Source organism: Pinus tabuliformis, chromosome 2_1 (genome assembly GCF_031772625.1).
Source record: "Pinus tabuliformis cultivar Carrire ecotype Pingquan chromosome 2_1, CPIR1, whole genome shotgun sequence".
Taxonomy (NCBI): domain Eukaryota; kingdom Viridiplantae; phylum Streptophyta; class Pinopsida; order Pinales; family Pinaceae; genus Pinus; species Pinus tabuliformis.
Window position 1 is genome coordinate 124,729,737 of NC_142299.1, and position 14,985 is coordinate 124,744,721.

At 37.2% G+C, this 14,985-nt stretch overlaps 1 pseudogene; it reads right to left on the reverse strand.

Annotated features, from left to right (window-relative positions):
- Window positions 1-12,601: 12,601 nt before the first annotated feature.
- On the reverse strand, window positions 12,602-14,222 carry LOC149199088 (syntaxin-124 pseudogene; annotated as a pseudogene).
- Between the last annotated feature and the right edge of the window lie 763 nt (window positions 14,223-14,985).

The window sequence follows — 14,985 nt, forward strand, 5'->3', positions numbered from 1 at the left end:
TGTTTAGCCCTCTTCCATTCCAAGAAATGATTTTCATGATAAACTTGAAGAGTTATTGAAAGGACGGGAAGGCACTGAGAGCCTTCATTTTCCCTGAGTTGATCATTATCATTCCTAGCTCTTGCAGAGCTTCATTGCTTGTATTTCGGCCCCTTTTCTTCTTCTGCCGTGAGCTTGATGAGTTCCAAAGAAGACTCTTCGGGTGGAGACTATTACCTCTTGCGATGCCTAGCTTTTTATGTTGCCTTTCTAGAGCTGCTTTCTGCCTTGTTGTAAACAGATCACTGATTTTTTTGATTTCTTCTTCGATTTGATATGCTAATTTGATTTGTATATGACTTATGATTAAAAAACAACTTTAATTTTAAAAAGATATTTATATAAAAATATTCAATATATTTTGATAAAAATATCATGTTACTTTAAAATTAAAACTAAAATTTATAAATCATTCAAAAGTATTTAATCGATATATATCTTAGCATTTGACCAAGAGAGAAATTTACACCAAAATATGTTACAACACTATTAATTACTTTCTGCATAATTGGAAGGTACTAAACAACAACACTACTTATTACACTTGTTCATCTTACTATGTACCATTTAATGTTGCGACTAATAGTTAGAGAAGATTTGAATTAATTTCAAATTCAATGATAGCTACAACATTATATTAATTTAAATGGCCAATCTGTATACTACTTACCCATCATTAAATATCGCTTAAAATTAATTCAAATTCCAATCTCTATACTACCTACCACAACATTAAATGCCGAGTAATAATGAATAAACTAACTACAATGAAAATGTTATAGTTGTATTTATCCAAACACTTTAGAAAAACAACAAATATTAAGCTACCTTTCCATTCTATAATTTTAATCACTTCATTTTCTTTCAATAAACAAAAATGTAAAAACAGTAACCATAAAATATCATTTTATGTAACCATAATATCACTTTATTTTCCTCCAATGAAGCATAATATGTAAAAGTAGTAAATCCATTATTAATTTATTTCATGATGCAAAAGCACTATATGAAGTCAACATTCATGAGGAGATTTTCAATAATAATAAACATGTTCTACGCTCTGCTGGGACAACTGCAATCAAAGTTGGCATGTCTTCTCTGCTCTGCTTGGACACATGCAATCAAGTTGTGGGATGCCGGGTGCAGGGAATGTGATCAGGTTCGTCAGCAATATGGCACTTATTGAGCCTTTGGACATCAAAACTCAGGAAGAGAAGATGAATAAGGTTCTGACTGAAGAAAATTTGGCAGCCACTCAAGCAGGTTCAAGAGCTTACGTTGTATCAGACCTTAAAATCCTGGTAGATGGTATAATTAGGTTCCCCCAACTACAGAGGAAGATTTAATGGTTGTCATCCTATATGTGACAATTGTACTCAGCTAGAACAAGAGACACAGTTGTTGGATTCACAGTTGAAAGTAATTAAAAACCATAAGCTTAAAGATTCCAACGTAGGCGAAATAGAAGCAAAGAGGCGAAATAGAAGCAGAGTGAAAGACTCTGATGCATATTGACATCACCAAGACAAACATAACTATGACATTAGATATCATTTTGGGATTCAACTGCATTAAGTAAGTCATTCACGTATGACCATTTCCATGAGAGGTAGTCGTAACTGACTAATTTCTCATGATTTTTGAATAGTTCACTTAGCACTCATTGCATCGGGTGATGCTCACAGGGGTGAAGAAGTGGGATTGAAACTAGTGAAATGGTCATAGGTGAATGACTTACTTAACGCAGTTGAATCCCAAAATGATATCTAATATAGTGCACTGCGTAAACCCCCATACTTAAATAACTATGAGACTGAAGACAGTCTTAAGTTAGGTACAAAAATCATGTTAAATGTGAAACCCAATGAAGACGTCAGCATCGATTTCCACTGAGAACACCATTCGGCACTGACTCTCAAATAGTTCACCACCCCCAACTTACTACACCATCCACTGACTTCACTGTGCAGTCATGTATTTCACATGAGAGAATTAAAGAATTCCAAAGCTTCTCTCATCTATAAATTTGTAATCTCTTTTCTGCTTAAGCAATGCAAGTAAGACCAAGGCTTGTATGTAATAAAAGTGTGGATTTTGTTCTCCATTCTTGTTTTATCTTTGAGTTTTGTTCTATTAATGGATTCTGATGTCTCTGCTATAATTTGTTTCTATGCTCTGTTTTTCTCCCATCAAATGGTGTCAAAGCCAGTGGACGTGAGCTAGAGGATTCGATTTCTCGTGATTATGGCTAGGAAAAGCTGAAGAGTTAAAGAAACAACCGTTTTACAGAGATTTGCATATTCTTGTTTGCAGCTGCTGATGTCTGCAGTAAGGTTAGCAGCAAGGTTTCTTTGTTAAGTTTCAAGGAATCGATGTCGGTCACTAGCCCGCTGCAACAAGAACCCAACAATTATTTCCAAAAGATTCAGATCGTTGAAAGGTCACCAATTTTACGTGCCTGAGTCCGGTTCGGTATTTTCCTTGAATTTATTTCGATGGCCTTTTGACACCAGGTCTGGTATAGATCTTTCAATATTGTCTCGACTTGTATGATTTTTCATGGATTGATTTGCTAAATCATTTTAAAAGCTTTATTCCCATTAGAGTGGGAGGAAAGGCTTTGAGCCTTGTCGTTGTTTTGAGTTGAAGCGTTGTAGCGATTTTTTTAAAGGCCCCTCCTTTGAAGTGTTAAAAGAAAACGCAGAGGATTTTGAAGTAAGAATCATTATTTTGCTTTTTCAAGTCCTGATTTATTAAAATCATTTTTTATTTGAAGAAGCTTTTATTCAAAAAATAATTATCATTGGTTATATGGTGAAAAATTCAAAGGAAATTTATTTTGGCCTTTGATTTATTAAAAAAATAGGTGTAATAATTAAACAACTTTTTTAAGTGGAGTTGTTTTTTTGGAGTGAATTTTATTATGGAGACAACAACACATGGAGAAGTTGAGTGGCGATCATTTTTCCTTATGGAAATTAAAGATGGAGGATAGACTCATTTTAAAAGATCAATATTTGTCAATTGAGAGTGTAACAAAGAAACCTCATTGACGACAGATGAGGAATGGAATAAGCTAAATCGAAAGACAATTGCGACAATCCACTAATATCTAGCAAATAATGTGTATTTCAATGTGTTCGGAGAAAAGGCGACAGAAGGATTATGGAAGAAGCTCCATGATCTATATGAGAAGAACATGACATAAAACAAAGTGTCCTTGATGAAAAAACTTTATAATCTCTAGATGAAGGAGGGTGCTTCAGTGGTTGAGCACTTGAATGATTTCAATATTATTATTAGTAATCTTTCCTCTATTAAAATCATTCCAGATGATGAAATTAAAGCTATTTTGTTAATGTGTTCTATGCCAGACAATTAGGAAAATTTAATAGTAGCTATGAGCACTTCAACACTTGCAGGGACCCTGAAGTTTGATGATGTCAGTAACATTTTAATGAATGAGGAGTTGCGATGCAAGTCAATTACGAAAAACTAGGGAGGAGAAGCTCTATCTCTAACTGATTGTGGTAGGAGAATTAATCAAGGCCAACAAGGGCGTTCAATATCTAGAGGCCGATCGAAATCAAGGAGGGGTGGGTTCATTGTCTTTCATTGTGCCAAACCTGGGCACTTGAAGAAATAATTTCCAGTCTGTAAGAAAGGATAAAAAACTATCTAGTACATATCACAAGTCATCCAACACAAATGAATGTGATACTACTGATGTAGTCACAGATGGTGATGTGTTGTTTACTATTTAAGTAGAGAATGCATGTTTATATACATCTAGCAGTAGCTTTGATTGGATCCTTGAATCTGGAGCATCTCACCATGTAGCCCCATGCCAAGATAGTTTTGTTGCATATAATCCTGGTGATTATGGTAGAGTGCATTTGGAGAATAATCATTTTTGCAGTATTGTTGGAGTGGGAGATGTCCAGATCAAGATGAAGGATGGACATGATATATTTTTGAAACAGGTCAGACATGTACCAGAAATGCGCATGAGCTTGATCTCTATGGGACGACTGGATGATGAAGGCTATTCCACAAGCTTTGGAAAAGGAGGCTGGAAAATTAGCAAAGGAGCATTGGTCATGGCTAGAGGACCCAAGACAAGAACATTATATACATTGAAGGCAATGATAGGAAAATCAAATTTGGTTTGTAAAAATTTATTGCCATGTTTTAAATCCTATAATCTTGATCTTTGTGAGCATTGTATATATGGTAAACAAAGAAGGGTTTCATTCAGGTGGCCATGGCAAAAATAAAAAATTTGTTAGAACTGATACACTTAGATGTGTTTGGGCCTATTAAAATTAAGTCATTAGGAGGAGCATCATATTTTGTAGCATTTATAGATGATGCATCGATGAAGGTTTGGGTCTATCCTATGAAAAGTAAAAGTGAAGTGTTTGAAATATTTCAAAAATTCCATGTTGTTGTTGAAAGAGAGACTAACAAATTTCTCAAGTGTTTATGAACAGATAATGGTGGAGAATATTGCTCAAATGAATTCAAGGAACACTGTAATAAGTTTGGCATAAATCACGAAAAGATTGTGCCTGGTTCTCCTTAAAAAAATGGTGTTGCAAAAAAGATGAATCACACCATTATGGAGAAAGTGAGGAGTATGTCGTCCAATTCTGGTTTGGAGAAGCATTTTTGGGCAGAAGTTGTAAGGACAACTTGCCTACCTTATATATCGATCTCCAACTACAACATTGGGCAGCGACATCCCTGAAGAAGTTTGGACTAGTAAGAAGTTGAATTATTCTCATTCGAAAATCTTTGTATGTGAAGCTTTTGTACATATTCCCAAAGAAAATACAACTAAGTTAGATGATAAATCTATGAAATGCATTTTTTTGGGATATGTAGATGAAGAATTTGGTTGTCATCTATGGGATCTAGTCAAACATATAATTATTAGAAGCAGGGATGTTATATTTAATGAGTCAGAGATGTTTAAGAGGTTTGTAGGTGAGGTGGAGGTCAAGAAAGTTATTGACAGGTTTGAAGAGCAACAAGAAAACATCCCACCAATGCAAGAAAATGGACAACGAATTCAAGAGCAGGAAGGACAACAAGTGGAAAGTGATGAACATCAAGAAGAAGGAATCTTGCAGGAACCTTTACAGGAGATACAACCTGATAATGCACCACCACAGTTGGTTCACAGATCTTCTAGGCCTCATAAGCCTTCACAAAGGTATCCTCCTTCAAACTATATACTATTGATTGATGAATGTGAGCCTAATTGTTTTCAAAAGGCCTCTAAATTTGAGCACAATAAAGAATGGAAGAAATCAATGGAGGAAGAAATGAACTCTTTTCTAGAAATTAAAACTTGCGAGTTGGTAAAGCTACCAAAAGGTAGAAAGGCTCAACAAAACAAATGGTTTTATAGGATTAAGCATGAAGGTGCATGTATAAAGCAAGGTTGGTGGTGAAAGGATTTTGCCAAAAAGAAGGCATTGACTTCACTGAGATTTTCTCACCTATTGTCAAAATGTCACCCATTAGAGTCATTCTTGGTCTTGTTGTTGTTTTAGATTTAGAATGTGAACAACTAGACGTAAAAACTGCTTTTCTTCATGGTGAATTGGAGGAACCAAAAGGCTTCATAGAAAAAGGCAAAGAAGACCTAGTTTGCAAGTTGAAGAAGAGTCTCTATCGATTGAAACATGCACCTCGACAATGTTATAAGAAATTTGATTCATTCATGTTGGAACAAGGTTTTCATGGGTTGAAAGTTGACCATTGTGTCTATATCAAGAGGTATGATCAAGGAAAGTATATCATATTATTGTTATATGTGGATGACATGTTAATTGTTGGGCATGATAAGAATATGATCAATAGGTTGAAGAAGGGTTTGGGTAGCAAATTTGAAATGAAGGATTTGGGTCCAACACAACAGATATTGGGCATAAGGATCATGCGTGACACGAAAAACAAAAGGTTGTGGTTGTCACAAGAAATATATATCAAGAAGGTGCTTGACGAGTTTAATATGAAGGATTCCAAGCCAATTGGTACACCCCTTGCAACCCACTTCAAGTTGAGTACTGAGTTATGTCCTAGTGATGAAAAGGAGAAGGAAGAAATGAGCAAGATTCCTTATGCTTCAACAGTTGGCACCTTGATGTATGCTATGGTATGTACCGAAGAGAGATGGAGATATGGTTAGAGATAAGGTTCGGTATTTTCCTTGAATTTATTTCAATGGCCTTTTGACACCATGTCTAGTATGGATCTTTCAATATAGTCTTGACTTGTATGATTTTTCATGCATTGATTTTCTAAATCATTTTAAAAGCTTTATTCTCATTAGAGTGGGAGGAAAGGCTTTGAGCCTTGTCGTTGTCTTGAGTTGAAGCGTTGTAGCAATTTTTTTGAAGGCCCCTCCTTTGAAGTATTAAAAGAAAACACAAAGGACTTTGAAATAAGAATCATTATTCTGCTTTTTCAAATCCCGATTTATTAAAATCATTTTTTATTTGAAGAAGCTTTTATTCAAAAAAAAATTATCATTGGTTATATGGTGAAAATTTTAAAGGAAATTTATTTTGGCCTTTGTTTTATTAAAAAAAGAAGGTGTAATAATTAAGCAACTTTTTTAAGTGGAGTTGTTTTTTTGGGGAGTGAATTTTATTATGGAAACAAAAACACATGGAGAAGTTGAGTGGGGACAATTTTTCCTTATCGAAATCACAGATGGAGGATAGACTGATTTTGAATTATCAATATTTGTCAATTGAGGTGTAACACTTGACAAATTATTTGAACTAATCTAACTGGACTTAACTCAGTTAGCTGAGCTAACTAATTACAACTCAATATTACAACTCATCCTTATCTCTTTAATTGAGGGATAAATTTCTCAATCAATGGGATAACTGTTGCATGTTCCCACATAGACTTCATGTTTGATTTTCCACAACTAATTAACTCAAGATGAATTAATTAATTATTTTACAAACAACTGCTAAGATCAAATTCGAATTTTACTTCTCAATTTTAGTTTAGGAACTAACTAAACTTGGAATCTATCTCGAAATGATATTTATAGCAATGCTATTTTTAGCACTTCCATTTTTCATTCCTTGTTGCTATGTCCAACACTGGTACTCGAACTGCTATTTATAGTAGTACTATTTTTAACACTTCTATTTTTAGCATTTCTTGTTGCTATTTTCAACACTCCTTCTCAATAAGAAAGGCATTCAACTCAAACCCGATCCTGAACCTTTGGAATGTTCTACATGCAACACTTCTCCCAAGTGTTGTTGCTCCAACAACTCTAGAAACAAAAAATCTCCTAACTGACCTCCCTATTGGGCTAGAGACATCCTCCGATGTTGAAGCTTCCTCAGCCGCTGACAAATGCTCCCTCTGTGACCTTTGAGCTGCTGCAACACTCCATGAATCTCGCACCGTTTCACACCTCTTTGTGCCATCCTGCACTGGTGCAACACTCTTGTGCCTCTCGCATTGTTGCAGCCTGCTAGCTCTGCACTATCTTGGGATTCCTACACTGTAGCTCTCTCTGCCGCTCCATCCGCATCTGCCTCTACCCACTCAGCTAGTCCTGCTACTCCTCGTTGGGGCTCCTGTAGCAAGGTCTAATCAAAGAGGTTGGGTACCTCAATGATCCTGCCCCTATTCCAGCCTTCTTGGGACTATCACTCCACATTGCCCCACCTCTGACCTGGAGGTATGGATGCATGTGATCCCTCTGCCCACTTGGCTCGAAATTCCCCCCTACTGGAGGTCTCTACATGAGTGGATGCCTCCACTCGATCTCCTCTCGGCTTCTCTAGTTGTGGTTGCTCCACAACCTCCTAAAGCTGCTTCACCAATTGTGGCTCATCCACAATTGTCTGAGACTTCTTTTGGCGCTACATGTTGAGAGGTAGTGTACTTTCCCTCTCAACCATCAAGTCTCCATCAGTTTCCTTGCTCCTCAAGGCTTTGCATGCATCTTGAACCTCAAGAGCATACAGGTTCTTGACTCGTGAATCGATCTGCTTCACCTGTCTCGTGGTGACGTGTCTAAGGAAAACCTTTCCCTTACTGAAGACTACATCATAGCCTTTGTCTTCCAGCATTGCGATCGATACCAAGTTTTTCTTCAGTCCTGGAACATACTTGACATCGGTCATGGTAATGCGAGCTCCATGCTCCCTTTGAAAAACAACCATGCCTACACTTGAGACACTATACTTTTCATCATTACCCATCGCTATGAGTATCTGGAGATCTTCTCCTCCAAGGTACTGAACAAACTCTTGTCGCCGGTCATGTGGAAAGAAGCTCCACTGTCAAGAAACCAACCACATCCCACCATGGATGAAACCATGCATGCGAAGAGGGTGAAATCCAACTCGAACTGTGAGGCCAACGTCTCACCTTCAGATTCTTCCTTGGATCCCATCTTGGATTTCTTCAGTGGACAATTTGTAGCAAAATGGCCCACCTCATGACAATGAAAGCATCGCACTTTTGACTTTTCAAACTTCTTCCCACCATGGGAAGAACTTGATTTGGTATGAGAATCCTTCTCCTTCCCTTTCTTCGCCTTACTCGCTAAGGCGCAATTTTCTTCATCCTCCTTGGATGAAGAACCATATCTGGTGCTTCTTCTTATCTCCTCCTGCATCAGATCCGACCAAAGTCGTTCCCAATCTGACAGTTTTTCTCTTCCATTTACCGAGTCTTAGTAGCTATGCCAGCTCTTAGGAAGACCAAGGAGTGCAAGACTCACCATGTCATCATCGGCTGTCATGATCCCTACACTTCCAAGCTCATCCCTGCAGGTAGTGAGCTTGTTCAGATATGTAGAGATCATGTTGCCCTTTTCACACTTGATTTTCCGAAGCTTGTCTTTCAGCGCCAGCTTCCTCTGATCGCTACTGTTTTGATATAGATCTTTCAATGTTTTCCACATTGAAAACAATGTCTCCTTCCCATGGAGGCTCAAGACAATGTGGTCTCGAACTCCCTCCAGGAGGATTCTCCTCGCTCTAGCCACACATTTCTTCCATTCCACCAATTCTGTAGCATTAGCCACTGCTGGCTTGGGGACTTCTTGATCAATGAAGTCCTTTAGACCGTTATCCTCTAATACTGCTTCCATGCGATCCTTCTAGGCTATATAATTCGAGCTGCTCTCAAGGGCATACTTGAGTCTTAAATCGTTGAACGCCATTGGTGAAATTGAGATGTGATAAGAACTCGATTTCTATATTCAGAAACTTCAAACTTCGAACTTCTCCCTTCTTGTATACTGTTCTTTGTTTTGATCACCTTTCCTCTGATACCATGTAGAAACTCCCATTGTAAATCACTTGATAATGAAATATACTAAAGCAAAATACAAGATCTACTTCTACAAACAAACTTGCGGAAGCTTAATCGATTTTGAGCTAGATCAATCAGAACACATACAACAGAGAATGAGAAATCAATCACACATGAACACAAAAGAATACTCTAGGAAAAGCCTCAGCTAAAAACCCCGATCTCTGTATTATCATACAAGTGGAAATATGTCCAGATTACACAAAGCTTTAGCTCACAAGCTATCCAGCTCTCAGTACAATCCCTCTGCTGCTCATAGACAATCAAAGGCTTCTCACAAACCTTCTCCTCTGCCCTCCAAGCCTCTTTTTTCCTTGCACAATTTCTCTTGGGGTCCAATGCTGCCACCTGTGTGAATTTACCTCTCACACAACACATTAAACTCAAAAGTAACTGCACAGTCCTAAAGGAGATAATTCCTTCTGCATGGATGAGTTTCCTATATAGGAAAAACCCTCCTATTGATAGTACACTGTCCCTTCCTCTAAACTCAACTGGGTCTCTGACTGAACTGACATGCATGAGTTATTTATGAGAGAATATTCAGTTATCTGAAGTGCAGCAATTACATGCATGCATGCATTAACTAACTGAACTCACAATTAGTTCAACAAATTATTTGAACTAATTTAACTGAACTTAACTCAGTTAACTGAACTAACTAATTACAACTCATTCTTATCTCTTTAACTGAGGGATAAATTCCTCAATCAATGGAATCACTATTGCATGTCCCCACATAGACTTCATGTTTGATTTTATACAACTAATTAACTCAAGATGAATTAGTTAATTATTTTACAAACAACTGCTAAGATCAAATTCGAATTTTACTTCTCAATTTTAGTTCGAGGACTAACTAAAATTGAAAACTATCCCGAAATGCTATTTATAGCAATGCTATTTTTAGCACTTCCATTTTTCATTCCTTGTTGCTATGTCCAACACTGGTACCCGAACTAATATTTATAGCAATGCTATTTTTAACATTTCTTGTTATTTTCAACAAGATCTTCTAGGACTCATAAGCCTTCACAAAGGTATCCTCCTTCAAACTATATACTATTGATTGATGAAGGTGAGCCTAATTGTTTTCAAAGGCCTGTAAAGTTGAGCACAATAAAGAATAGAAGAAAGCAATGGAGGAAGAAATAAACTCTTTGCTAGAAAATAAAACTTGGGAGTTGGTAAAGCTCCCAAAAGGTAGAAAGGCTCAACAAAACAAATGGTTTCATAGGATTAAGCATGAAGGTGATGAAAAGGAGAGGTATAAAGCAAGGTTGGTGGTAAAATGATTTTGCCAAAAAGAAGGCATTGATTTCAGTGATATTTTCTCACCTATTGTCAAAATGTCATCCATTAGAGTCATTCTTGGTCTTGTTGTTTCTTTCGATTTAGAATGTGAACAACTAGATGTAAAAGCTGCTTTCCTTCATGGTGAATTGGAGGAAGAACTTTATATGGAGCAACCAAAAGGCTTCATAGAAAAAGGCAAAGAGGACCTAGTTTGCAGGTTGAAGAAGAGTCTCTATGGGTTAAAATAGGTACCTCGACAATGTTATAAGAAATTTGATTCATTCATGTTGGAACATGGTTTTCACAGGTTGAAAGTTGACCATTGTGTCTATATCAAGAGGTATGATCAAGGAAAGTATATCATATTGTTGTTATATGTGGATGACATGTTAATTGTTGGGCATGATAAGAATATGATCAATAGGTTGAAGAAGGGTTTGGGCAACAAATTTTCCAGAAGGATTTGGGTCTAACACAATAGTTATTGGGTATAAGGATCATGCGTGAAAGGAAAAACAAAAGGTTGTGGTTGTCACAAGAAAAATATATCAAGAAGGTGCTTGACAAGTTTAATATGAAGGATGCCAAGCCAATTGGTACACCCCTCACAACCCACTTCAAGTTGAGTACTGTGTTATGTCCTAGTGATAACAAGGAGAAGGAAGAAATGAGCAAGATTCCTTATGTTTCAGCAGTTGGCAGCTTGATGTATGCCAAGGTATGTACACGACCAGATATTCCATATGTAGTGGGAGTAGTGAGCAGGTTCCTTGCCAATCCAGGCAAATAAGATTGGCAAGTAGTAAAATGGACTTTGAAGTATTTCAAGGGTACTAGTTATTATTGTTTATGTTTTGGTCATAATGAGAATGTGCTTGAAGGATTTACAGATGCAAATATGGTTGGAGATATGGACAACAGAAATTTCACTACAAGTTATTTGTATACATTTGCAGGTGCGGCAGTATCTTGGGTATCAAAGCTCCAAAGAATAGTAGCTCTCTCTACAACAGAGTCAAAGTACATAGCTGCAACAGAGGCTTGTAAAGAGATGTTGTGGATACAACGATTCCTAAGAGAGATAGGAGTAAAGCATAACAATTATGTGCTATATTGTGATAGTCAGAATGCCATTCATTTGGCGAAAAGCCCAACATTTCACTCAAAAACCAAGCACATTAACTTAAGATATCATTGGATCCGACATGTGTTGGAAGAGGGACAATTATCATTGGAAAAGATCCATACAGATAAAACCGTGTTGATATGCTCACTAGGATTCTACCAAGAAATAAACAGGAGTTACATAGAGGCATGGTAGGACTTAGTGTGACTTGATTCAAGACTACTCTTCATTTGGTTTCAAGTGGGATAATGTTAAATGTGAAACCCAATGAAGACATCGACGCCGACTACCACTGACAACATCAACCGGCGCCGACTCTCGAACACTGCACCGCCCCCAACTTACTACACCTTCCACTAACTTCACTATGCAGTCATGTATTCCACATGAGAAAATTAGAGAATTCTAGAGCTTCCCCCATCTATAAATTTGTAATCTCTCCTCTGTGTGAGCAATGCAACAGGCCAAGGTGTGTATGTAATAAAAATGTGATTTCTGTTCTCCAGTCTTGTTTGATCTTTGAACTGTGCTCTATTATTGGATTATGTTGTCTCTGCTATAATTCGTCTTTGTGCTTCGTTTTGCTCCCATCAAATCACTCACCCCTACCAATTGGATTCTCATTATAATTGAAAAGGAGATTAAGACGTGTGCAGATTTCACCTGAATAGTGAGACAATTTGGGGTTCTCATCAACGGGCTCAAGTTTTCATCACAAGTGCACTTTCATCACAGAAATTTGTCTACTTTTAAGGCAATTGTGGGGTTTTGTACTCCAATACAAATTGGAAAGCTTAGATTATGCATAGCAACATTTGAATCTCCCAAACGCCAGCTAATATACTTGGACACTAACTTTTGCATTCTCAGCAGAAAGCACAATGTTCTCAATTACCTGATAGATGATATCAGAATTTTACAAATGACCATTTCTAAAATCTGGGCACCGTTACAAGCATTACCTTCCATTATATAATCGAAGGTCAAATGCATTGCAACCTTTTCTTCCTTTTGGAACTTTCTATAAGATGCTGGAGAATCTGTCTCCAAGAACTGTAGAAGATACTAGCTGATACGCCAATTCATAGGAACTCCGTCTTAGGAGGGTATTGTACCATTTCCTTCAAAACTTTGACAGGTTAAATTCAACCTAACCCTATCTAGAAATGCAATCCTTTTTCTCGTAACAGATACACAAGCACGATCAGAAGTCAAGCTGTTCTGGCAAAATACCTTGGATGAATGCGAACTGAATGATGATATTGCACCATAATTGGACAAATCAGAAAATGGCTATTCTATTTTTATTATGAACCTTAGACATGGGTTCTGTCGCGCTATACCTTAACGAAGCTCAGAGACGCATGGATTAAGTAAATACCAAATCAGGAAACAAATTCCCGTGAGCCTCTTTCATCCTTAACCACTGGTATGCACGGTTCCAAACACTGTTCACTGGTGCTTTACGCTTAGAAAGACTAATTGCAATGGGAACAACAATAACAATAATGATAATCAGTATCAAAATAATGGCTATACATGTCCATTTCCGAGTATTTCTTTGATGCGTTTTGACAGCTTCAAGCTGCTGAGTTCCATGGTTGACATAGGAAGAAGCATGAGAAACGTGCTGTTCAATGTCACCAAGTTGATCTCCTTGTGTTTCTACAAGCACAGACATATCCAGAAAAATCTGATGCAAATCGCGCAAATTTCTTTCAATCTCCATGGCAGCATCGTGGCGCTCCTGGATCTCGTGGATGGTGTCAAGGATTTGGCCACGACCCTGCTCTTGGATGGCCTTTCGAAGGAAGGTTTCACTCTCCCCTGTTGATATCATGTTTTCTATTGTTTCTTCATCTGCCTGCTCCCCTGTGACAGCATAGTATCTCCTTCCTATTGTTTCTTTGTACTCTGCTACAATTCTTTGTCTCAACATTTGGAACTCTGCCATCAAATCCTTCAGTGTTTTTCTCAATCCATTCACAATTGATGTTCTAGTTCGATCTGTAGGACTACCCTCTCCACAACCGGGTAATCTCCTGCTCTCAATGTTGGCCTTATCAAGAGTTTCAAGTTTCCCTTTAATCATCTTAGCCTCTTTAAGTACTGCTTCAACATCTTTATCCATTCTGTCCCTCAAATTCTTTATGGTTTTCGCGTTGTGGATGGTTTTGCTTTCTTCATTTGAATCGAGCAGCTTCCTTAACAGTCCCTTCACTGATTCCATATCCTTTTTCACATCCTCAACTTCCTCAAAGAACTGGCTTAGACTTTCTTCTGTGTAAATGCCTTCCCTGTCAACATCATACCCCGCCTCTAAATCCCTCCTGGATACCTCTTCAAGACTCGCATAATCTTTATGGGATCTCGAGAAAATATTAGCCATAGCTGCTTCACAATCAAAGAACAAAAAATCATAAAATCTTCAAACCTTTGTGACCAGATTCTAAAGAATAAAAATTCTATAAAACCTTGAATGCTTCATTAAAATGGATTAAATTAAATAGATTTCTTAAAATTTCCAATTTATATGGAAAAGAAGGAAGAGGATCTATTTTTCTTACATTAAAATAAAATACTGGCACACCGATTGCTCAACCAGATCCAACAAATTGACCGCTACAGTGTTTATTCTACAATTACTCAACACAAGGATAACTTCAAAGATTCCAGCATGTTTACAGAAAGTCCAAAATGCTGTGGATATATACTAACAATAGATCAGGAAAAAAAGTAAAGAACTACAGGTTTGTTTGCCTAAAAATTAGCTCAATAACTTCAACCTCAACGATTCCAAAGATTCCAGGATGCATACAGAAAATCCGAAATGCTGAGGATGTATACTGACAGTAGATCAGGAAAAAAACATAAAGAACTGCAGGTTTGTTTGCCTAAAAATGAGCTCAATAGAAAAGTCGAATTGTCCAAAAGAAAGCATAAAATAAGTAAATTATGCGAAAGGGATGTATTTCTTCTACATTGAACGGAATTGGAAAATTAAGCCACAAATTACCGCAACGAAGCTTAAAGCGCTCAGTATAAGCGAATACAGTTAAAAAAAATTCAAAATTCCAGATATACCTGCTCGGTATACTACTTACAGGTGCTGATGCGCTTGAATATATCCAAAATTGACCGCTAAACTCAAT